The 25,826-nt window shown below is 46.2% G+C and overlaps 3 non-coding genes across 3 annotated transcripts; 1 reads left to right on the top strand and 2 right to left on the bottom strand.

Moving 5' to 3' along the window:
• Positions 1-4,184: 4,184 nt before the first annotated feature.
• On the bottom strand, positions 4,185-4,266 carry trnas-uga (transfer RNA serine (anticodon UGA)). The gene has a single exon. It is a non-coding gene; the product is annotated as a tRNA-Ser (tRNA).
• Positions 4,267-8,673: 4,407 nt separating this feature from the next.
• trnat-ggu (transfer RNA threonine (anticodon GGU)) lies at positions 8,674-8,747 on the top strand. Its single transcript has one exon. It is a non-coding gene; the product is annotated as a tRNA-Thr (tRNA).
• Positions 8,748-17,908: 9,161 nt separating this feature from the next.
• On the bottom strand, positions 17,909-17,980 carry trnat-cgu (transfer RNA threonine (anticodon CGU)). The gene has a single exon. It is a non-coding gene; the product is annotated as a tRNA-Thr (tRNA).
• Between the last annotated feature and the right edge of the window lie 7,846 nt (positions 17,981-25,826).

The following is a 25,826-nucleotide window of genomic DNA, read 5'->3' as shown; positions in this document are numbered from 1 at the left end:
CTGTTTATTAGTTATGAATCACCTTGAGGTGCAATGGTGGCATTTGTGACGTCAGATTAAAAGGCAGCCTATTGGAAACACGTTGGAGTCACAGTTTCTTTTGCACAGAATTGAAACTGAAACTTTTCAGATGGAATATTGTATTTGCTGCAGCACAATAAACAAAATCGTGTTATAACTGTTGGCTTATTTGTTCCCCAGTGTCAGAGGAAGAGTTGTCTGATCCCCCCATTTATTTCATATAAGACACAAACATTCAGAATCACCTCACAGATTGACACTGAGATAAATTAAGCGGGAGATACAGACAGCAATGGGACACATGGCGAAATGGAAAAGAGAGCTGGAGAAATAAGAAACGGCCTGAGAGTCCAGAAGACAGTGACCGGAATCTGATCGACATCAGTGAGTGGTGGCGAGAAGTTGTGTCAGCAGTCTACCCCGTGTCTTAGCTGGTCAAAGCGTCTGTCTAATTGAAGAGGAGATCCTGGGTTCGATTCCCAGCGGGGCCTTTCTTTAATGAATCTCCAGGGGTGAGTTTCTTCTCGTGTGAAAAGGCTACAATTCTTTTAAATGTAACTGTGTCTGCACCAGTTCCCGTTCTGGATGAAGGCTCCAGTCGCTGCGAGGCCTGGGTCGAATTTCACCGCTTCAGTATTTCTGGCGGAGCTGATTTTGGACTCTTCACCAAAAATCCATGTTTCCCAAGCAGTGCCATGCGATACTTTGTAGAGCTCCAGTTGTTGATGTGTGGTGCCGTGCTCGTATAGTGATTAATGCTCTGCATTCTGGCCGCAGCAACTTCGGCTCCAAACCGAAACATAACGCAGACTTTTCTTCCTTCCACAATTAATAGCCCTGCTTTAATTACCCCCTTCAACTTGATTGTAATTTTCCTGCGGTATTTCCTAAATCTAACATTCACTTTCAGCCACTTAAACTGCAAAGTGTGCTCTGCTGCCACCGCTCTTCCTGGGCCACATGTCCCATACGCCCCAATCTGAGTAGGTGTTTTGATACCAGTCGATACATTTAGAGCTGCGGGACCTCTCGACAGTCAAGCTCTGCGAAAGCAGGGCCGGCCTTCGGAACCAATGCAGCCCGATGATACAAGAAAATTCCTCGGGAAATGAAGCTTCAAACTTTTCAAACAAATCGTTTTATTGACATAATAATACAAGTTTTACAGGGAGAAACTTGGACAACCTCAGTTGTGCAACTCAAAACTAAGAATGTTCAATTCTTCTGAATCAGGAGAGAGAGAGATGAGTTATGTGCAAGTGTCCTCCTTGTTGTTTTTCTGGTCAGTCTTCCAGATCTCCACTCCGTTTGTCTGTCTCCTGGCCTGTCTCCTGGAATGTGTTCTGCTTTTCACTTTAGAATGGCTGCACTTGTTCCATTGCTGCTGACAGAAACAAGCCTTCCAGTGACTTTCCATTCTCTCTCTCCCATGGTTACACAGACTGATGCTACCGGACAGCACCGAGTGTATGTGAAGGTACCTCAGAGACTGTCGAGGCCTCCTTATCTGGAGCTTCCAGACAATCTGCAGATAACTTTTGGAATTCGGTCAGCAAACCTTCTTGAAGTAAGTGATCCAGTTGTCTCGGCAATCCTTTAGTTTCCTTAAAACCGGCATTGAAAATTCCAAAATCCTCTCAGAGGGAGCAGATTGAAGAAAATAATTTATTCGAAGTAATTAATTATCATAATGAGTAAACCCGCTGCGAGCAGGGCTCGAACCTGCGCGTGGAAACTCCATTGGATTCCAAATCCAACACGGCCATCGCAGCCGCTGCAACGTCGGTTCCAAGATAGTAAATTCTCAAATCGCTGACCCTGTTTATTGTTGGCGATGACGGTTTCGTGATATTTAATTTGCTGCAAATTGAGCAAGTCCAGAAGAATCGCAGCGATCATTACAATAAAAGAAAACTTCCGATATTTAACGGTATGTAAGATGTTGAGAACAGTATGGAATATTCTGCAGGGTAATGAAAATAAACAGCAGAAACATTGTGTTCTGCTCCCACATGACACAGATCAGCCACAGCCTCTGCTCCCTGCCCGCCGGCTGCAGAAACCTTGCCTCCAGATTACAAACTGATTCGAGGTCGGAGATAAATATTCAGGGCAGGGCCTAAACACACCGGGTGGGATCAAATAATAAAACAGTTATTTTAGGCCAGAGACAGCGATAAATGTCCTATATTGCTCACATGCATCAATCTGTGAATCTGACATTAAATGGGTTGAAATACAGTGGGGGGATTTAAAGTAGATTCGGGGCCAATAGTTTCCAAGTTGATCTTTCCTGTGTCTCTCTTGCCTCTCTGCCCCCTTCCTCCCACAGGCTGCCGGTTTTTAAACCTTGTTTTAAATCTGCTGCTTGCTGGGCCAGTGCATTCCACAGTCTCACAGCCCTTTCTACAAATACCCTTTCAGTGTTTGACTTCTCGGTTTATTAGTTATGAATCACCTTGAGGTGCAATGGTGGCGTTTGTGACGTCAGATTAAAAGGCAGGCTGTTGGAAACACGTTGGAGTCACAGTTTCTTTTGCACAGAATTGAAACTGAAACTTTTGAGATGGAATATTGTATTTGCTGCATCACAGTAAACAATATCGTGTTATAACTGTTGGCTTATTTGTTCCCCAGTGTCAGAGGAAGAGTTGTCTGATCCCCCCATTTATTTCATATAAGACACAAACATAGGGTAATCATTCAGAATCACCTCACAGATTGACACTGAGATAAATTAAGCGGGAGATACAGAGAGCAATGGGACATATGGCGGAATGGACAAGAGAGCTGGAGAAATAAGAAACGGCCTGAGAGTCCAGAAGACAGTGACCGGAAGCTGATAGACATCAGTGAGTGGGGGCGAGAAATTGCGCCAGCATACGGTACCGTGGCTTAGCTGGTCAAAGCGTCTGCTCAGAAAACAGGAGATCCTGAGTTCGATTCTCGGCGGGGCCAATTTTTATAGAATCTCCAGGGGTGAGTTTCTTCTCGTGTGAAAAGGCTACAATTCTTTTAAATGTGACTGTGCCTGCACCAGTTCCCATTCTGGATGAAGGCTCCAGTGGCTGCGAGGCCTGCGTTGAATTTCACCGCTTCTGTATTTCTGGCGGTGCTGATTTTGGACTCTTCACCGAAAATCCATGTTTCCTAAGCAGTGCCATGCGATACTTTGCAGAGCTCCAGTTGTTGATGTGTGGTGCCGTGCTCGTACAGTGATTAATAATCTGCATTCTGGCCGCAGCAACTTCGGCTCCAAACCGAAACATAACGCAGACTTTTCTTTCTTCCACAATCAATAGCTCTCCTTTACTTTCCCCCTTCAATTTCATTATAATTTTCCTGCGGTATTTCCTTAATCTAACATTCACTTTCAGCCACTTAAACTGCTAAGTGTGCACTGCTACCACCACTCTTCCTGGGCCACATGTCCCATACGCCCCAATCTGAGTTGGTGCTTTGAAACCAGTCGATACATTTCGACCTGCGGGACCTCCCGACAGTCAAGCTCTGCGAAAGCAGAGCCGGCCTTCGGAACCAATGCAACCCGATTCAGAAAATTCCTTGGGAAATGAAGCTTCAAACTTTTCAAACAAATCGTTTTATTGACATAATAACACAAGTTTTACAGAGAGAGACTTGTACAACCTCAGTGGTGCAACTCAGAACTCAGAATGTTCAATTCTTCTGCTTCGGGAGAGGGAGAGATGAATTATGAGTTGGTGTCCTCCTTGTTTTTTTTCTGGTCAGTGTTCCAGATCTCCACTCCGTTTGTCTGTCTCCTGGCCTGTCTCCTGGAATGTGTTCTGCTTTTCACTTTAGAATGGCTGCTCTTGTAACATTGCTGCTGACAGAAACATGCCTTCCAGTGACTTTCCATTCTCTCTCTCCCATGGTTACACAGGCTGATGCTACCGGACAGCAGCGAGTGTATGGGAAGGTACCTCAGAGACTGTCGAGGCCTCCTTATCTGGAGCTTCCAGACAATCTGCAGATAACTTTTGGAATTCGGTCAGCAAACCTTCTTGAAGTAAGTGATCCAGTTGTCTCGGCAATCCTTTGTTTCCTTAAAACTGGCATTGAAAATTCCAAAATCCTCCAAGAGGGAGCAGATTGAAGAAAATAAATTATTTGAAGTAGTTAATTATCATAATGAGAGAGCTCGCTGCGAGCAGAGTTCGAACCGGCGCTGGGAAACCCCATTGGATTTCAAATCCAACGCCTTAACCACTCGGCCATCGCAGCCGCGAAAATATCGGCTCCAAGATACTAAATTCTCAAATCGCTGACCCTGTTTATTGTTGGCGATGACGGTTTCGTGATATTTAATTTGCTGCAAATTCAGCAAGTCCAGAAGAATCGCAGCGATCATTACAATAAAAGAAAACTTCCGATATTTAACGGTATGTAAGATGTTGAGAACAGTATGGAAAATTCTGCAGGGTAATGAAAATAAACAGCAGAAACATTGTGTGCTGATCCCACATGACACAGATCAGCCACAGCCTCTGCTCCCTGCCCGCCGGCTGCAGAAACCTTGTCTCCAGATTACAAACTGATTCTAGGTTGGAGATAAATATTCAGGGTAGAGCCTAAACGCAGCGGGTGGGATCAAATAATAAAGCAGTTATTTTAGACCAGAGACAGCGATAAATGTCCTATATTGCTCACATGCATCAATTTGTGAATCTGACATTAAATGGGTTGAAGTACAGTGGGGGGTTTAAAGTAGATTCGGGGTCAATAGTTTCCAAGTAGATCTTTCCTGTGTCTCTCTTGCGTCTCTGCCCCCTTCCTCCCACAGGCTGCCGGTTTTTAAACTTTGTTTTAAATCTGCTGCTTGCTGGGCCAGTGCATTCCACAGTCTCACAACCCTTTCTACAAATACCCTTTCAGTGCTTGACTTCTCTGCTTATTAGTTATGAATCACCTTGAGGTGCAATGGTGGCGATTGTGACGTCAGATTAAAAGGCAGGCTATTGGAAACACGTTGGAGTCACAGTTTCTTTTGCACAGAATTGAAACTGAAACTTTTAAGCTGGAATATTGTATTTGCTGCATCACAGTAAACAATATCGTGGTATAACTGTTGGCTTATTTGTTCCCCAGTGTCAGAGGAAGAGTTGTCTGATCCCCCCATTTATTTCATACTAGCTGGGGAGCCCGGCGTTGCCGGGGCTGTTTTGGGGCAGACGGTTTAAATCGAGTGCCAGGCTTTGGGGCCCTGTCTGTGTCCCTTTGTGAATCTGGTGCTGGGCAACATTTTAAATCGAGTGGCAGGCTTTAGGGCCCTGTGTGTGTCCCTGTCTGTCTACCTTTTAAAAGCTTGCAAAATGAAAGTGAAACTACTTATGGCTTTGGGGCCCTGTCTGTGTCCCTTTGTGAATCTGGTGCTGGGCAACATTTTAAATCGAGTGGCAGGCTTAGGGCCCTGTCTGTGTCCCTGTATGTCTAGCTTTTAAAAGGTTGAAAAATGAAAGTGAAAGTACTTATAAAACGTTTTTGGTAAATCTTATGTTATTTTTAAAAGAGATACTAACTTTGAAAGTCGTTATAGCTGGAAGCTGAAGTCATTTGAGCTGGAAGCTTCGTGAAAGAATGGTTGCCACATCCCCGAGATGAAAACGAATAGTCCCTCCCACACACACACCGATTGGCCAACCATCAGGGGACCGTACTGTAGGATTGGTCAATCGTGACGGAACAGGATTGGTGGAACCTTGATGTCAGTCAATCAATGCTAGCAGATAATGAGTTTAATTTTGAAGGTTTTTGCTGAAGGTTTTTTGCATAAGGCGCGAACACTTTTCGTCCGACTGAAAAGTAAATACGCTTAAAACCATCTCTGAAGTGTAAGCTTTCTTTGGAGGTAACGCGCGCGTAGGTACGCCCTGTAACTTTCGAGCGCATAGCCCGACAGACGCACAGGCGATGACAGAATGACAGACAGAATGACAGACAGAAGTACCGATTTATATATATAGATAAGACACAAACATAGGGTAATCATTCAGAATCACCTCACAGATTGACACTGCGATAAATTAAGAGGGAGATACAGAGAGCAATGGGACATATGGCGGAATGGACAAGAGTGCTGGAGAAATAAGAAACGGCCTGAGAGTCCAGAAGACAGTGACCGCAAGCTGATAGACATCAGTGAGTGCGGGCGAGAAATTGCGCCAGCATTCGGTCCCGTGGCTCAGCTGGTCAAAGCAACTGTCTAATAAACAGGAGATTCTGGGTTCGAATCCCAGCGGGGCCTATTTTTGTAGAATCTCCAGGGGTGAGTTTCTTCTCGTGTGAAAAGGCTACAATTCTTTTAAATATAACTGTGCCTGCACCAGTTCCCATTCTGGATGAAGGCTCCAGTGGCTGCGAGGCCTCCGTTGAATTTCACCGCTTCTGTATTTCTGGCGGTGCTGATTTTGGACTCTTCATGAAAAATCCATGTTTCCTAAGCAGTGCCATGCGATACTTTGCAGAGCTCCAGTTGTTGATGTGTGGTGCCGTGCTCGTATAGTGATTAATAATCTGCATTCTGGCCGCAGCAACTTCGGCTCCAAACCGAAACATAACGCAGACTTTTCTTCCTTCCACAATCAATAGCTCTCCTTTACTTACCCCCTTCAATTTCATTCTAATTTTCCTGCGGTATTTCCTTAATCCAACATTCACTTTCTGCCACTTAAACTGCTAAGTGTGCTCTGCTACCACCACTCTTCCTGGGCCACATGTCCCATACGCCCCAATCTGAGTTGGTGCTTTGAAACCAGTCGATACATTTAGACCTGCGAGACCTCCCGACAGTCAAGCTCTGCGAAAGCAGAGCCGGCCTTTGGAACCAATGCAGCCCGATTCAGAAAATTCCTTGGGAAATGAAGCTTCAAACTTTTCAAACAAATCGTTTTATTGACATAATAATACAAGTTTTACAGAGAGAGACTTGTACAACCTCAGTGGTGCAACTCAAAACTCAGAATGTTCAATTCTTCTGCTTCGGGAGAGACAGAGATGAATTATGAGTTGGTGTCCTCCTTGTTTTTTTTCTGATCAGTCTTCCAGATCTCCACTCCGTTTGTCTGTCTCCTGGACTGTGTTCTGCTTTTCACTTTAGAATGGCTGCTCTTGTACCATTGCTGCTGACAGAAACAAGCCTTCCAGTGACTTTCCATTCTCTCTCTCCCACGGTTACACAGACTGATGCTACCGGACAGCACCGAGTGTATGTGAAGGTACCTCAGAGACTGTCGAGGCCTCCTTATCTGGAGCTTCCAGACAATCTGCAGATAACTTTTGGAATTCGGTCAGCAAACCTTCATTGAAGTAAGTGATCCAGTTGTCTCGGCAATGCTTTGGTTTCCTGACAACCGGCATTGAAAATTCCAATATCCTCCCAGAGGCAGCAGATTGAAGAAAATAATTTATTTGAAGTAATTAATTATCATAATGAGAAAACCCGCTGCGAGCAAGGCTCGAACCTGCGCGGGGAAACCCCAGTGGATTTCAAGTCCAACGCCTTAACCACTCGTCCATCGCAGCCGCGAAAATGTCGGCTCCAAGATATTAAATTCTCAAATCGCTGACCCTGTTTATTGTTGGCGATGATGGTTTCGTGATATTTAATTTGCTGCAAATTCAGCAAGTCCAGAAGAATCGCAGCGATCATTACAATAAAAGAAAACTTCCGATATTTAACGGTATGTAAGATGTTGAGAACAGTATGGAATATTCTGCAGGGTAATGAAAATAAACAGCAGAAACATTGTGTTCTGCTCCCACATGACTCAGATCAGTCACAGCCTCTGCTCCCTGCCCGCCGCCTGCAGAAACCTTGTCTCCAGATTACAAACTGATTCTAGGTCGGAGATAAATATTCAGGGTAGAGCCTAAACACAGCGGGTGGGAGCAAATAATAAAGCAGTTATTTTAGACCAGAGACAGCGATAAATGTCCTATATTGCTCACATGCATCAATTTGTGAATCTGACATTAAATGGGTTGAAATGCAGTGGGGGGATTTAAAGTAGATTCGGGGTCAATAGTTTCCAAGTTGATCTTTCCTGTGTCTCTCTTGCCTCTCTGCCCCCTTCCTCCCACAGGCTGCCGGTTTATAAACCTTGTTTTAAATCTGCTGCTTGCTGGGCCAGTGCATTCCACAGTCTCACAACCCTTTCTGCAAATACCCTTTCAGTGCTTGACTTCTCTGTTTATTAGTTATGAATCACCTTCAGATGCAATGGTGGCGTTTGTGACGTCAGATTAAAAGGCAGGCTATTGGAAACACGTTGGAGTCAGTTTCTTTTGCCCAGAATTGAAACTGAAACTTTTAAGATGGAATATTGTATTTGCTGCATCACAGTAAACAATATCGTGTTATAACTGTTGGCTTATTTGTTCCCCAGTGTCAGAGGAAGAGTTGTCTGATCCCCCCATTTATTTCATATAAGACACAAACATAGGGTAATCATTCAGAATCACCTCACAGATTGACACTGAGATAAATTAAGCAGGAGTTACAGAGAGCAATGGGACATATGGCGGAATAGACACGAGAGCTGGAGAAATAAGAAACGGCCTGAGAGTCCAGAAGACTGCGACCGGAAGCTGATAGACATCAGTGAGTGGGGGCGAGAAATTGCGCCAGCATTGGGTCCCGTGGCTTAGCTGGTCAAAGCGTCTGTTTGGTAAACAGGAGATCCTGGGTTCGATTCCCAGCGCGGCCTATTTTTATAGAATCTCCAGGGGTGAGTTTCTTCTCGTGTGAAAAGGCTACAATTCTTTTAAAAGTAACTGTGCCTGCACCAGTTCCCATTCTGGATGAAGGCTCCAGTGGCTGCGAGGCCTGCGTTGAATTTCACCACCACCTTCTCAAGGCCAATGAGGGATGGGCAATAATTGCTTGCCTTGTCAGCGATGCTCACATTCCAGGAGGGAATAAAAAGAATAGCATTGCCACGCACGATACCGCTTAATAAAGGGATTGTTGATGAAGAGTATGACTCACTAGATGCTGCTTGACCCAATCAATGCTTCCTATATCATATATTTTTATTTTGAACTTTGCAGCGAGCATTTCTTTGGTAAAACCCGAAAATAAATAAAATTGTGGCAGCGGTGGGATTTGAATCCACTCCCCTGAAAAGACTGAAAATTAAAACCAGCGCTTTAGAACGCTCAGCCAGGCTTGCACGTCATTGCTATCTCACTTCTGATGCTGGGAACTGGCAACTGAAAGCTGACTTTCCTGTTGCTTTTGCTTTGGGTCCAGGGATTTGCATTGAGAAAGAAGGAAAGAAAAGATCTCTCTGTGCTGTGTTTATGGGGCGCGGTGGTTGAGAGGTTAAGGAGGTGGACCGTTAATCGACTCCGCTCTACACGCAGGGTTTCGAATTCTAGCGTTGTTGCATTTCAGACTAGATTTTTTTTCATTACTTCAACACATCCAAGGCATCTGAGTGCCGTCTTTGCCCAATCCGCAGTGGGGAGTTTTGTTTTGCTGCCTCGCTCTATTTTCTCAAATCAGCAAGGACCTCATTTCGGCCCAAACTGTTCCTTGCACGGAGGTGTTGAAATTGTAAGTTATGACCCACGTGAAGTATCAGTCACAGTGGGCAGTGATGCCCTGGTAAAATGAATATTTCTTCACAGATGCTGCCTGAGCTGCTGAATATTTCCAGCTTTTTCTGTTTTTAATTTTATGCTTTCACTGTAGCAGTTTACCTGACAACACAAAACTTGCCTCAAGGGCGGATCTCCAAGCAAAACGTTTCGGTGGTCTTCTCACACACAAAGTCCACTTAACCTTCCTACACACACTGTGAAGTCATCCGGTTCCGCCCATATTGGCCTGAGCCACGGCATTCAAAACACTCTTTGCTCCTGGTATCAGGGAGTCTAAAAGTTTCTCAGAGGGGATTGCGAGAGCAAAGGTCAGCTCAGAGGATGTGAGGGAATTGAAGAGTTCCTGAGATAGTATCAAGGGGGTATGAGGGCTTTGAGTGGATACCAGAGAGAGTAGTGGACTCTGTGGCGGTATCAGGGAGGTTAGAGACTCTCAGGATGTATCAGAGCGCGTAAGGGACGCTTCGGATGTTTCAAAGAGTGTAAGAGACACTGAGGATCTATCAGCGAGGGTGAGCAATGCTATGGAGATATCAGAGTGGGTAATGAACACTCAGGTTGTATCAGAAAGATTGAGGGACACTTGGGAGGTAGCAGAGAGATTATGTGACGCGGAAGTGGTGTCAGAGAGGCTGGTGGAACAAGAGTTGTTTTTTTTATAATTATCACATTTCTAAATGTCAACATAGTTACTAAAAACAAATGTTGAATTCGAATGGAACAGATAGTCTACCGTACGCCACGTGGGGCAATGAGAAGGTAGAATCGCGTCTGACTGGACATTTTCAGACCTCAGAAATACATTTATAACTGACACAGATCACCCACCAATACATTAATAACCAGCTGAAGTGCCCGGCGGTGCCGAGGCGTTTTCGAGGGAATGTTGTTGTTGGAAGAGAGAGAGAGAGCGACTGGGGGGAAGAGAGAGAGTGACTGGGGGGGAAGAGAGAGAGCGACTGCGGGAAGAGAGAGAGCGACTGGGGGGAAGAGGGAGAGCGACTGGGGGGAAGAGAGAGCGACTGGGGGGAAAAGGGGGGAAAAGAGAGGGGGGAAGGGGAGGGGGAAAGGGGAGGGTGGAAGGGGAGGGGGAAGGGGAGGGGGGAAGGGGAGGGGGAGGGAAGGGGGGGAAGGGGAGGGGGAAGGGGAAGGGGAGGGGGAAGGGGAGGGGGGAAGGGGAGGGGGGAGGGAAGGGGGGAAGGGGAGGGGGGAAGGTGGGGAAGTGGAGGGGGGAAGGGGGGGAAGGGGAGGGGGAAGGGGGGGAGGGGGGAAGGGGAGGGGGAAGGGGGGGAAGGGGAAGGGCGGGAAGGGGAAGGGGGAAGGGGAGGGGGAAGGGGAGGGGGAAGGGGGAAGGGGAGGTGGAAGGGGAGGGGGAGGGGGGGAAGGGGAAGGGGAGGGGGGAGGGGGAAGGGGGAGGGAGGGAGGGGAGGGAGGGAGAGGGAGGGGAGAGGGAGGGGGGAGAGGGAGGGGAAGGGGAGGATAAGGGGGGAATCCCCGTGTCCCCTGATCCCCGAGGCTCGCCCCCCGCGAACTCCCGAGCCCCCTGATCCCCGAGGCTCGCCCCCCCCGAACTCCCGAGCCCCCTGATCCCTGCCCCCCCGAGGCTCACCCTGGCACCCCCCACCAACCCCACCACCGATCTCCGGATACCCGATCTTCCGAACACCGGCCCCCCGCCCTCCGGAGCCCCGCCCTCCCGAGCTGGCTTCAAGACCGCCGATTGCGGCTGTGAGAGACTGCCGGCGGACCCGGTTGCCGGGGTAACCCTTCCCGCTCACCAAGCCCCGGCCGAGATCCGCACTCCCGAGAGCCCCGCCGACCCCCCGCCCGAGCCGAGCGGGGAACAAAGAGACGCCATGTCTCAGCTGCTCCTGCTGTGCGCGCACCCTGACCCTCGTGGCTGACGCCGTTGCCCCGGGTAACGTGACACCGGGGGGGGGGCGCGGGGGGGGGGGGGGGGTGGCTGGTGAGGAGCTTTGCAGAAACCGTGGGACAATTACCTAGCTCGGGCCTGGCTGGGCAAGAAAGGCCCAGGCTTTCAGGCCTAACAAAAACGGGGAAAGGTAGGAAAAAGAATCTTCAGGTTAGAGAAAATACTTACAAATGAGTCTAGTTTTTTTAAATCAATTTAATAAAAACAGTTTTATTTTGCTGGAAATGTATATTTGAAAAGAAAGAAGCAGAAAGCAGGAAAAAGAATGGAAGCAAGATGGCGGCTACTCACCTCAGTTCAGAACGATAAGGCCCGCCCACACACGCACCGATTGGTCGACCGTCAGGTCACCAAACCTCGAGGTCACTCTGTCGCTAATGAGCGGATAATGAGATGCTAATGAGCGGAATGTTGAAGGTTTTTCGGATACCGCGGGCGCGATTTTTGCCCGGCTGAAACGTAAATACGCTTAAGACCGTTTTGGAAGAGGTAAGCTTTCTTTTGACGTAACGCACGCGTAGGTACGCTCTATAACTTTCGAGCGCATACCAGGCAGACGCACACGTGAGGACAGACAGAAGGACAGACAGACAGAAGGACAGACAGACAGAAGGACAGACAGATCGACCGCTTTATATATATATAGATAATACAGACACATCTAAGTATATCAGCAAACTACAGAGACGCAAAATCACTTACATTCAGCACAACAGCAACTCACAAATACATCTTTATCTAACATGGACACATCCGATTATATTTACAAGGACCACAGGTAATTGATTGCTAAGAAAGACATTAATTGATGTCTTTAAAGGCTTGATATCAATATCGTGGTTTGCAGTGACCTTCTTCCAGAACCGCTGGAGATTGTTGTGGACTGATTTCGGTCCTGTCCGATAACTTCTTGCGTGGATTACTGCAAATTTGAGCATAATGGATTGATTCCACGGGCCCTGTTCTGTTTACTCCCAACACAATACACACTTACAACCAATAAAACAAATCTGCCGTGGATGGAAGTCGGCTTCGTTTTCTGGAAGCAATAATCAAAAGGGCCGAAAAATGACCTCTTGCAAAATCGTACTATATAAACAAAGGATTAAACGTCAGAAGTGGGATGCGAGCCCACACCTCCAGGAGCAACCCCGACCTAAACACCTGAGACCGACTGGTCATCCTGACTTACTGTTCCAATCCTACTCACGTCCCCTCCCTCACCTCTTTTTCTGGAACATTGATGACTGTATCGGTGCTGTTTCCTGCTCTCGCCCTGAACGAGAAAATTTCCTTCACTTTGTTTCCAATTTCCACCCGTCCATCACCTTCACATGATCCATCTCTGACTCTTCCCTTCCCTTCCTCGACTTCTAAGTCAACATCTCTGTGGATAGGTTATTGACAAACATTCACTATAAGCCCACTTCCTCCCACAGCTACCTGCACTACACTCCCTCACACCCTGCTTCCTGTAAGGACTCTCTTCCATTCTCCCAGTTTCTCCATCTGCGCCACATCTACTCTGACGATTCCCCCTTCCATACTAGTTCCTCTGACATGTCTTCATTTTTCCTCAACTGAGGATTCCCCTCTACTGTGGTTGACATGGCCCTTAGCCATGCCCGTTCTATCTCCCGAACTTCTGCCCTCACCTCTGCCCCTCCCTCCTGCAACCACCATAGGGTTCCCCTACGCTTTCACCCCAACAGCCTCCACATTCAACGGATCATCCTCCACCATTTCTGCCACCTCCAGCGTGATCTCACCACCAAACAAATCTTCCCCTCACCTCCCCTTTCACCATTCTGAAGGGACCGCTCCCTCCGCGATACCCTGGTCCACTCCCCTATCACCCCAATCACCTCTTCCCCTTCACCCGTCACCTTCCCGTGCAAGCGCAGGAGATGCAATGCATGCCCTTATACCACCTGCTTCCCACTGTCAGGGGCCCCAAACATCACTTCCAGGTGAAACAGCGATTTACTTGTACTTCTTGCAATTTACTATAGTGTACTCGGTGCTCACGATGGGGTCTTCTGTACACTGGGGAGACCAAACGCAGATTGGGTGGCCTTTTGCAGAACACCTCCATTCAGTCCGTAAGGGTGACCCGGAGCTTCGGTCGCCTGTCACTGTCATTCTCCGCTGCACTCCCGCTCAGACCTCACCGTCCTAGGCCTCTTACATTGTTCCACTGAAATTCAAAGTAAGCTCGAAGAACAGCACTTCGTCTTTTGATTAGGCACTTTACAGACTTCTGGACTCAACATAGAGTTCAACAATTTCACAACATAACATCGGCACCTAGCATGTATATTTTTTTCCACACTTCTTTTTTGTTTATTTGTGTTTTATTTTCTTCGCTCCCACATGGCAGCTGCCTTTCCTTCTGTCAGGGCAATTTACACTTCATCCAGAGCCATCTTTTGTTTCTTAAGCTGCCCCATTACCAGCTCCTTTTGCCTTGAATATCGGTTAATGTCTCTTACCCTCTACTGCCTCCTATCCTATCACAGACCATCCTTGTTGTTCTTTCATTCCCTCCCCCTTTCCCAGCACCTACACTTGCTTTAAAATCTGTTCTTTCTCCTGCTTTTTTCCAGTTCTGACGAAACGTTAACTCTGATTCTCTCTTCACAGATGCTGGCTGACCTGCTGAGTATTTCCAGCATTTTCTGTTTTTTTCCTGTAACATTATCCAGTGATTTCCTCACTGAGGCAAGTAAAACGTTTCATTTCATTTGGTCCTCGCCAACTGTTGCTGGAAGGCCGATTGACCTGGATTCAATCTCCACGGATTTTATGTCGCTGTGCTCGGTGTATGAGGAGGCTTCGCCTGGCCATATTGTATCTTGCTTCCCAAGGATGGACAGCAATGCGCTGCCTTCGCTGCAGTAGGGTCCCCCAGGGGTGGGTATTAGCACCATCACTTTTCCTGTTATATATAAATGACCTGGACTTGGGTATCGGGAGCAAATTTCAAAGTTTGCTGATGGGTTGGCAACATTTTAAATATTCAGCAGGACAGCATTCGGCATTCGGGATCCTTGATATTATAAGCAGGGAAATAGAGAACAAAAGCAAGGAATCTATGCTCAAACTTCATAAAACATCATTTAGGCATAAGGTTGAGTAGTGTGGCAAATTCTGGGCACCACAGTGAGGAAGGATGTAAAGGCCTCAGAGAGTCTGCAGTAGAGATTTACTAGAATGGCACAAGGGATGAAAGACTTCTGTTATGTTTAGAGATGAGGAAACATTAATACGCAGCGATATTTAAGATCTGTAATGCACTGCCTGAAAGGGTAGTGGAAGCAGATTCAATCGTAACTTTGAAAATGTAATATGATAACTACTTGAAAAAAATACTGGGCTATGGTGAAATTGCAGGGGAGTGGGATTAATTGTTTCGCTCTTTCAAAGAGCCGGCACAGGCACGATGGGCCGAATGCCCACTTCTGTGCTGTAATATTCTACCATTCTATAATATCGACCTCCACAACGTCACCTATAGGCGAGAGATGCAAAGTTGTGCACAACTCTGCTTCAGTGGTATCGTGTTCACCAGAGATGGGCTGTAATGCGCTGACTGAGGCCACATTCGCGGCTTCTTGCCAGCAGCGGGTGATTGAAGAGAGCTGCTTTTCGCGGCCTCACTCATTCGGGGTTCTGGAAAACGGCAACAAAACGATGGATTTGATGGCATGTCTGAAATGCAGCTTCGGACAGTTGTTATTAACCGAGGCAGCCCTGCAGGATCTTATAATGATCTCTCAAATATCAACTGAAACCAGTCAGGATGTAAGTATCATTTTGCTTTTCCAAAATAAACGGTGTGACTTTCATTGTGGAAACCTGGATAGAGTCTGGTCTGGCTCACTGCGGAAATATGCATGTCACAGCTAACCAGCTCTCCTGCAACCAGTACAGCCTCCCATTGGCCTTTCGGAGACTTGTCTGCTAAGATGAAATCTGATTTCCGTGAAGCCAATCTCAGGCTTTTATATATTTTTGATGTGCCTGCTTCCGATCGCAGGGTTAATGGTGGGAATGTCAGCTCTGCCCAGCTGGCAATGTTTGTAGCACATTTCCTTTCAGTCAAAACACACGTTGAAATCTGAAACTGTGAGCCAATAATGTAAAGATTACCCGATCGTTCGTAGAACCATTAATTTTTGAGCTCACGGCCGACCGTGTTAACTGATTGTCCCACAGAGGCAAAACCCTTTCCATATTGAAACAATGATTCACCGAGCTACAGCATCAGGTTACAGCAACCAATAAGGATCGAACATATATTACGAATTACGTTCGGTCTGCTGCAGATAAGCGGAGCATTGGGGACTGTATTTTGTACATTCCGAATATCAACGCCCTTTCACGCCAGCCCAAAGTTCGATTCCCATTCTGAGCCCTCTTTCACAGTTCGATGACTTCCATCGTATGTCCAAGTTTGCTGACGGCACCAGGTTAGGCAGCACAGTAAGTAGTGTAGATGGAAGCAGAAATTTGCAAGGGAACATTTATACTTTAAGTGAATGGGCAAAACTGTGGCTGACGGGGTTCAATGTGGGGAACTGTGAGATCATCCACTTTCGAACTAAGAAAGGTGGATTAGAGTAATTTCAAAATGGCAAATAGTTAGGAACTGTGGAGGAGCAGAGAGATTTAATAGTCCACGTAGAGTAATTACTTCAAACTACCGGACACGTACAAAAAAATGCTAGGTTCATGGAATATTAGCCTTAATCTCAAGATGGCGGGAATACAAAGGGGCGGAGGTGCTGCTGGAGGACTACAGGAAAGACAGGGTAATGGTGCAGGGGGAGGAGTAGCCTTAGTGATTCAGGATGAAATCAATTCAATGTTAAGGAGGATATAACGAGAGGTAAACAGACAGTGGAGAATTTATGGTTAGAATTAAGAAATAGGAAAGATTTAAGACTGAGCGATTAAGACAGTGGGATTTGTGTATAGGCTCCCTGGTCGCTGGTCTGAAGTGCTAGATTGTATAAATGCAGCAATTAGACAAGCGCGTCATAAAGGCAGTGTTGTATTAATGGGGGATATTAACTTTCACAGAGATTGGGGTAAGCAGACTAGCACTTATCAGAAAGGTTTTTTAAGTGTGTCCGGGATAGTTTTCTACAACGATATGTCCTAGAACCAAGAAGGGGGCATGCCATATTAGATTTAGTAATGAGTAACAAGCCAGATTTATTCATCAGATTTAGCGTACGTGAAACTGTATTTAATAGTGATCATAACATCTTCGAGTTCACCGCAATGTTTGAGAGGGAGAAATGCAAAGCAGCTACAAAGATTCTACGTTTTGGCAAGGCCGTCTTCAACAAGACAGAGCCTGTCCACAATAAACTGGGCAAATCTGTTCACAAGTAAAACGACAGAAGTGGGAGGTGTTCTGAAATAATTTAAGATGAAATTGAATCAGTTTAAACATCTGAGGGGCAAGAACTTTACTGGCCAAAAAATAGGCATGGGCGGCTAGAGGTAAGAGACCGCATTAAAATAAAAGGAGAAGCAAACACAAATGCAAAACATTGCAGCGATCCTGGTGAATGGGAAAGTTACAAAGAACAGCAAAGGGTCACAAAGCAGATAGTAAGAGCTACAAAGGGGGAGTATGAAGAGAAAGAGACTGGTGAAATGGGCAGACACATGGCAGATAAAGTTAACATAGAGAAGTGCAAAGTGATATATTTTGGTCGGAAGAATGAGGAGAGGCAATGTCAACTAAATGGTAGAACTTTAATGGGGCCGATTATTTCGTTTAATCGGCCCCCTCTGCAGACCACTGGCCCCGAAACCACTCAGAATGCTCTCCCCTGCAATTAATTAACCAGCTCTAAATGGTACAATTTGAAAGAGGGTGCACGAACTGGAACACATGGGGTGTGCGCACACAAATCATTGAAGGTGGCAGGATAAGTTGAGAAAGCTGTGTAAACGGATTTGAGATCCTGTCTTTTATTAATAGCTGAATAGAGTATAAAAGCAAGGAAATTATGCTTAACATTTATAAAGCACTGGTGAGGCCTCACCTGGAGTATTGCGTTCAATTCTGGGCACCACACTTTACGTAAGAAGGCAAGGCCTTGGAGGGAGTGCAGAATCGATTTATTGGAATGGTACCAGGGATGCGGGACCTCATTTATGCAAAGAGACTGGAGAAGCAGGGATTTTTCTCTTTAGAGCAAAGAATGTCAAGAGGAGAGTTGAAAGAAATGTTCAAAGTTATGAATGTATTTGATAGAGATAAAAAGGAGAAACATTAAAAATGTCAAATTAAATGCGATAAATGTCCCGAGGCGTAGATGGGGGTCGAACCCATGCTCTTCGGTTTACGAGACCGACGCCTTACCACTTGGCCACTACGCCGTATGTCAGAGTTTAACTTGAGCTTCATTAGTACCGAACCCCGAATCATTTCAATGAGGTTGAAACAGAACAGGCACTTGTACACAGAAATAAACTGAGATAGTGGAGCAGGCAAATAACAGCCTCATTTACATGAATCCTTCAATAAAACCTTTCAGATAATTAGAGAATCATACATCACAGAAGGAGGCCATTTGCCCCGTCGTGCTCTTGAAAGAGCAATCCAATTATTCCCAGCTCTTTCCCCATACCCCTGCAAAATTTTCCAATTCAAGTATTTATCCAATTCCCTTTTGAAAGTTACTATTGAATCTGCTTCCAGCACCATTTCAGGCAGAGCATTATAGATTATAATAACTCGCAATGTAAAAAAATGTTTCCTCATCTGCCCTCTGGTGCTCTTTCCAATTACATTCAGTTTGAATCCTCTGTTGTCCTCTGGGTGTTGCCAGGACTGGAGAATGTTGGCGTTGAGGAAAGATTGGACAGACTGGAGTTGTTTTCTTTGGAACAGGGGAGGCGGAGGGGAGACTTAATTGAGGTGTATAAAATTATGAGGGGCCGAGCTAGAGTGGATAGGAAGCACCTATTTCAGTTAGCAGAGAGGTCAATAACAAGGAGCCATAGATTTAAAGTAATTGGTAGAATGATTAGAGGGGTGTTCAGGAGAACTTTTATCACCCAAAGGGTGGTGGAGGTCTGGAACGCACTACCTGAAATGGTGGTAGAGGCAGAAACCCTCATCATATTTGAAAAGTACTTGGATATGCACTTGATGTGCCGTAAACTGCAAGGCTACGGACCAATAGCTGGAAAGTGGGATTAGGCTGGATAGGTCTTTCGTCCTGAGCCGATGGCCCTCCTTCTGTGCTGCAAATTTCTAGGGTTCTATGATTCTAACAGGTAGTGAGTTCTCCTAGGTGTCCTGGGCATATCTGTGTCCGAGAGCCAACATCACCAGTGGGATCTTGCTGTGTAGAAATTGGCACCCGTGTTTTCATACATTACAAGCAGTGACCACGCTTCAAAAAGTACTTCATTTTCTGTAAAGCAATTTTTTTTTAAAACATTCGCCATTCATGCAATGTGGGGGTCGCTGGCATTACTAGCATTTATTGACCATCCCCAATTGCCCTTGAGAAGGTGGTGATGAGTGCCTTTTTGAACCACTGCAGTCCGTGAGGTGAAGATACCCAGAGTGCTGTTAGGGAAGGAGTTCCCGGATTTTGACCCAGCGACAATGAAGGAACGACAATATATTTCCAAGTCAGGATGGTGCATGCCTTGGAGGGGAACTTGCAGGTGTTGGTGTTCCCATGCACTAACTGCTCTTGTCCTTCTAGGAGGTACAGGCATCGGTTTTGGGAGGTGCTGTGGAAGAAGCTTTGGCACTTGTGTAGCGCGATTGTTACTTTCTACGTATCAACTCAAGCCTGAATGTTGTCCAGTTCTTGCTGCATGCAGGCCAGGATTGCTTCATTATCTGATGGGATGAGAATGGAACTGAACACTGTGCAATCATCGCTGAACATCCCCACTTCTGACCTTATGATAGAGGGAAGGTCTTTGATGAAGCAGGTGAAGATTAACTCCTGCAGTGATGTCCCGGTGCTGATATGATTGGCCTCCAACAACCACAAGCATCTTCCTTTATGTTAGGCATGTGTCCAGCAGAGGAGTTTCCCCCTACCCCACGTCCCCCGAAAGATTCCATTGACTTCAATTTTACTCGGGCTCCTTGATGCAACATTCGGCCTAATGCTATTTTGATGCCAAGAGCAATCACTCTCACCTCGCCTTTGGCCATGTTAGGATCAAGGGTGTAATGAGGTCTGGATCCTAGTGGCCCTGTCGGGACTCAGACTGAGCATTCGTGAGCAATCCGGACGTCCCATGGTCGTGAAAGCTGCTATAGGAGAGCGAGTTTTCTTTTTCACTATTTAAAAACTACTAACAATTGCGTGATGTTTATTTGTAGTAACAGATGGTCATCGGGCTGAAACCTTAACTCCAACTTCCTCTCCCCACAGACCCTGCCAGGTTGTCCCAGCAAGGCCCATTCATAAATGTTGATATTAAATAAATTGTTCCTTCTATCGTCATTAATGACTTAGAAAACACAATATAGAGCCATATATCCAAGTTTGCCGATGATACAAAGGTTGGTGCTACGGTAAGTCGTGTAGCCAGCAGCATATAATTACAAAGATATATTGATAGCTTAAGTGAATGGGCGAAACCGTGCCTGATGGATTTCAATGCAGGTAATTATGTCGTCATTCATTTTAGACCAAAAATGTAGATCGGAGTATTGATTACATGGTGCACAGATCGGAACAGTGGAGTTCCGAAGTTATTTCGGGTTCATGCACACAGACCACTAAAAGGTAGCAGTAAGGTACAGAAATAATCAAGAAATCGCACAGCATATAAGGCTTTATAACGAGAGGCTAGAATATTAAGGAGAGGAAGTTATTCTACAGCTAACAGACACCTGGTTCTATGTACAGTTCTGGGCACCGGCCGTTAGAAAGTATAGATTGACAATGGAGGGGTTGCAGTGCACATTCACCAAAACGTTACCAGCGCTCCAAGGGTTAAAATATGAGGAGCGATTACATAAACTGGGCTTCTACTTCCTGCAATTTAGAAGGTTGTAGCATTTGATTGAGGTTTTTAAGATTTTGAAACGAATTGATAAGGTAGATAGAGAGAAATCATGTTTAGCCGTTGGTGGCGGAGTCTAGGACAAGGGGACATAATTGTAAAATCAGAGGCAGGCCATTCGGGGAAGAAGTTAGGAAGCATTTCTGCACGTGAATGTTGGCAGCAGTGTGGAACTCTCTCCCACAAAATAGCAGTATATGCCAGCTCAACTAATAATGTTAACCTGAGATCGGTACGTCTTTGCTAGACATGCGTTGAAATGATGTGTTGCCAAAGCAGATGGATGGAGTTAAGACACAGCTCAGACAGGAATTCAGTGAATGGCGAAAAGGCTCAAGGGGCTGAATGGCCTCCTCCTGTTCCTATGTTCAGAACACCAATTGTAAATGAAGAAACGCTGTCTTGAAGGGTGAATTATAAATATGGCACCATCCCTTGCAGAGATCAAATGACTTTTAATCCATTTCATACCAAAATTGGCTGGTTGTTTTATTTTCAACCCCCGTTGCCTGAGCATCTACCAGAAGTGGGGTTCGAGCACATGCAAACATACTTCTATTAGAATTTAATCTAACGCCTTAAAAACTCGGCCATCCTGGTGATAGAATCCGTGCCGCGCAGTGCTTGAAAATTCGACAAATCCCTTGCAGACTCTAAATTTAGTTTTCAGCGCCGAGCAAACTACACGTCAGCATAATCTAAAAATGTGAGAGGATAAAGACATTTTCTAAAGCTACGGACGGTGAAAAGCTGAACTGCAAAAGCACAGCAGCTGGGCAAGTGATGCATTGAACTGATCGTGCGTAACTAAACAAGAACTCCCTCGGCTTTTAGCCCACAGACCATGTAACCCTCCCGTTCAACACCGAACACCTATGAAGGAATAATGTTAAAATGCACGTGAAACACTCAGGATCAGCAAGCTGTAAACTGAACCAGCGCTTAAAGGGTTAACACGTGAGGTGCAGAGTAAAATGATGTGGGGGGGCGATGGAGAGAGTGACGGAGAGAAGGTAATAGTTGGACGGATAAACAGTGACCCAATTAGAAAAGCTTACAGAAAGTGACTGAGGCTGAGTGAGGCATACAGAGAGACTGACACCAGGAAATAAATACAGCAACAGAGAGAAATAGAGCGAATCATAGAGCGAGAAAAAGAGAAACATCACATTAAAGGTGAGAAAGTCGCTGCCGGCACGGGCGTGAATTGGAGACGTGACCTGCGGTTTACCGGTGAAAACACAAGGTCACTGAGGTAGAGGATTGTCGCATCATAGAACCATAGAATGGCGCACTTTCCCCACAGCCCTGCACATTGTTCGTCATCAAGTATTTATCCAATTCCCTCCTGACTATTGCATCAGCGATCCGATCTGCTTCCACCAACAGTTCAGACAATGAATTCCAGACCATAACTACCCTCTGAGTAATAAAAAAAACTCATCGCCTCAGTAATAAAACAATCTCATCCCCTCAGTAATAAAACAATCTAATCTCACCTCGCGTTCTTTTGCCAATTAAATTAATAATTTAAACCTGAGATCGATAGTTTTCTTTTAGACAAGGGTACGAATGGATTAGACGTTCAAAGCAGGTGGGTGAAGTTAAGATCCAGGTCAGCCATGATCTCACTGAATGGTGGAATATGCTCGAAGAGTTGAGTGGCCCACTCCTTTTCCTATTTTCTGTCAATCGGCGGAGCACCTGCTGTAAATGCAGCAACGCTGCCTGGAAATGTGAAATATAAATATTGAAATTTCCTTTCCAATGATTACAATACTTCGATGAGTTATCACAATCGATAACATCCAACATTGGGGGGCTCAGAATTCACACGTAATGACGTACATTCAATCTTCACTCAGATCCCTTAACCACTCGGCCATCCTGGTGATATAAACAGCGACGCGCAGTTGTACACAATTCAACAAATTCCTTTCACGTCAAAATACAAATCCATTGATAATGCCAGTGATTTGAAAGCTGCTGTGGGAAAAATAACATCACTTACATTCTTGTTTCCTGGTCCTCACCGTCTCCCTTTCACTGTGGGCGTCCAATTCCGCTACACCTCCATCCCCCACCAGGACGGCTGGATGACCCTCCGCTTCTTCCTTGAACGGAGGCCATCACAGTCACCATCCACTACCAACCTCCACCGCCTGGCTGAACTTGTATTGAACTTACATTGAACTACTTCTCCTTTGAATCTACTCACTTCAACCAAAGAAGCCCAGCTGCTCCCAAAGCTAACTTGACGCCACGTCCTCCCACCTTGCTTCCTGTAAGGGCTCTATTCCTTTTTCTAAGTTCCTCCCTCTCCATCGCATCTCTTCTGACGATGCCAACATACAGTTGGGCCAGTAATTCCGGTCCCAACGCGTGAGTACGGACGGGGTACTCACGTGTGGGCCCGTTGGAAGTGCCGGATATCAGCATGCACAGCGCATGAGCAGGAAACCAGCATTTCCTCCAAGGGGTTCAGAGGTCCTGCGCGCACGCGTTGAACTTCCTTCTTTTTGACAGGTTTGCCCGTGTGCAAGGGCCTGAACTTTTTAGACATATAAAAAGGAGGCGTAAGGACTTGGTTCTTTAAGGTAAGTGGTCTATTATTTAGAATTATAACATTTTTTCCACAGCTTTATTGTTCTTAAGGACTTTACAGTAAGGTAAGTTTATTTTTAGACCCGATTTCTTAAAAAATTATTTTTTTCAAAAATTTGATTAATTGTTTAAAATGGTTTTTTAAAGTTATTTATAGTTTATATAATTATTGGGAAGCTTTTTTAAATTTTATTTAAAGTTAAACTAGTCTTTTGGGCGCACTACTTTTCATGAGTTTGACAGATCTTACAAAAACTCATGAATGAAGTTTCCCCTCCCCTGATTGGCTGCATAGTGCTCACCTGATCCCAGCCGGCACATCGCACTAACTACGCCGCTGGATCAGGCAAGCACAGCGCGCTGACATCTGAACCGGGCCAGTGACAGGAATTGCAAGCAGGCCCAGGCTTCAGATGTCGGCGTGCCGGGTGAGTGCACATCGGGGGCTTGCACGCACGGCAAGCCCCCGAACCTAATTTCTGGGCCAACCACCTGGATCTGTGTAAGGGCAGTCTGTGTCAGGGTAGCATCGGTCTAGTTCTGCATATTATATCTGGATCTGAGTAAGCGCTGTCTGTGTCAGGGTCGGAGCTGTCAGGGTCGGTACGTTATATCTGGATCTGTGTAAGGGCAGTCTGTGTCAGGGTAGGAATTGTTTGGCTCTGTATGTTATATCTGAGTCAGTGTAGGTTCTTTCTAGGTTTGTGTAGGAGCAACCAGGGTTTATGAAGAAGCTAAGGAAAGGCAATCAACCTGCAACATTAACTGTTTCTCTCTCCACAGATGCTGCCAGACCTGCTCAGTATATCCAGCATTTACTGTTTTTATTTCAGATTTCCAGCATCAGCAGCATTTTGCTTTGGTTTCTATGATGCAGATGTCTGGGTCTGTGTAGGAATATCTGGGTCTGTGCAGGATCTGTTTGGATTTGTGTATGAGTGCCTGGGTCTTTGTAGGAGCTGTCTGTGTCTGTGTAGGAAGGTCTGGGTCTGAGCAGGAGCTGTCTGGGTCTGTGTAGGAATGTCTGTGTAGGAGCGGCCTGGGTCTGCGTAGGAGCTGTCTAGTTTTGAATAGGAATATCTGGGTCTGTGTATGTGCTGTCTGGTTCTGCGTAGGAATGCCTGGGTCCGTGTAGGCACATTCTGTGCCTTTCTTGGAACTGTCCATGCCCGTGTAGGAAGTTCCCATGTCAGTGTAGTGGCTCATGCATAGGTGCTGGCTGAGTCATTGTAGGAATTGTCTGGGTCTATGTCGGAGCGAATGGGTCGGAGCAGGAGCTCTTGGGTCAGCACATGTGTTCCATGGATCAGGGTTGGAGCTATCTGGTTTTCTGTAGGATAGTCTGTGCCTGTGACGGTGCTCCCTGTGTCAGGGTAGGAGCACCCTGTGTCTGTGTAGGACAGTCTGTGCCTGTGATGGTGCTCCCTGGTTCGGGGTAGGAGCTCCCTGGGTCTGTGTAGGACAGTCGGTGCCTGTGGTGACGCTCCCTGTGTCAGTATAGGAGCTCCCTGGGTCTGTGTAGTTAAGTCTGTGTCTGTGATGGTGCTACCTGTGTCAGGGCAGGAGCTGACTGGGTCTGTGTATGAAAGTCTGTGCTTGTGATGGTGCTCCCTGTGTCAGGGTAGGAGCTACCTAGGTCTGTGTAGGAAAGCCTGTGCTTGTGGTGGTGCTCCCTGTGTTAGGGTAGGAGCTGACTGGCTCCGTCTATAAAGTCTGTGCCTGTGATGGTGCTCCCACTGTCAGGGTAGGTACCTTGTAGGTCTAAATATGCTTACGGGTCTGAACCGAAGTTTTCTGGGACTAAATAGGAACTGCTTTGATCTTTATAGACAAAAACATCTGTCTGATGGGGCTGAGATTTCGTCAAAAGGTCACAGCGTTTCCGTCCTCACCTGTGCTTTGTAAAGCAGCTTTATTTACGTTTTAATTTACAGATGGGTGAAATGATAATCAGGGGCGGTTGGAGCCTCAGCGCCCCCGGGTGAGACAGGGATGAATCTGCCGGGCCTGGTCCTGAATGTGCAAATGTGGCAGAAATCACGATGGGCATGGGAGGAGATGGGTGGGGCTATGAACTGAGATTAAACCCCCTGCCCAAACAAAACTTGCCTCATTAACGAAACGAATGGTCACTTCCTGGGCGGTTGTTGCATCACTCACTGCCTCCATATCTTCTCACTGCCTTTGCTGAGATATTGTGCAAATCTGAGGCCTCGCACCAAACTAATGCAGAAACGCTGCTGCTGCTCTCGGGATGGGTACCTGCTGCCTCTATACATTACCGTCCTAACAATTCATTAACTGTCTGAGTGGAGCAGTGCGGCACTTCAGAAGACTGGCAGACAAGGCAATGTCAGAGCTGTCCCGGGCTCAAGTGCTCTGCTTATCAAGAACAGCCAACACATGGCTTACTTATGGAAACGCTCTAAGTGCTGCTTTTTATATCAATGGCTCGTTGGTCTAGGGGTATGATTCTCGCTTCGGGTTAATTAGCATAGAATATGTAAGAGATCCCGGACGAGCCCTCATTTTGCTCTCGACTTTTGACCTTGAATTCCCTTTGAAACATTTGGAA

The sequence above is a fragment of the Somniosus microcephalus genome, unplaced genomic scaffold (assembly GCF_052327205.1).
Source record: "Somniosus microcephalus isolate GS21.2 unplaced genomic scaffold, FLI_Smic_1.0 unresolved_chr1, whole genome shotgun sequence".
NCBI classification, from domain to species: Eukaryota; Metazoa; Chordata; class Chondrichthyes; order Squaliformes; family Somniosidae; genus Somniosus; species Somniosus microcephalus.
The sequence above is the reverse complement of the archived record's forward strand: the minus strand, read 5'-3'. Positions and strand labels throughout refer to the sequence as shown.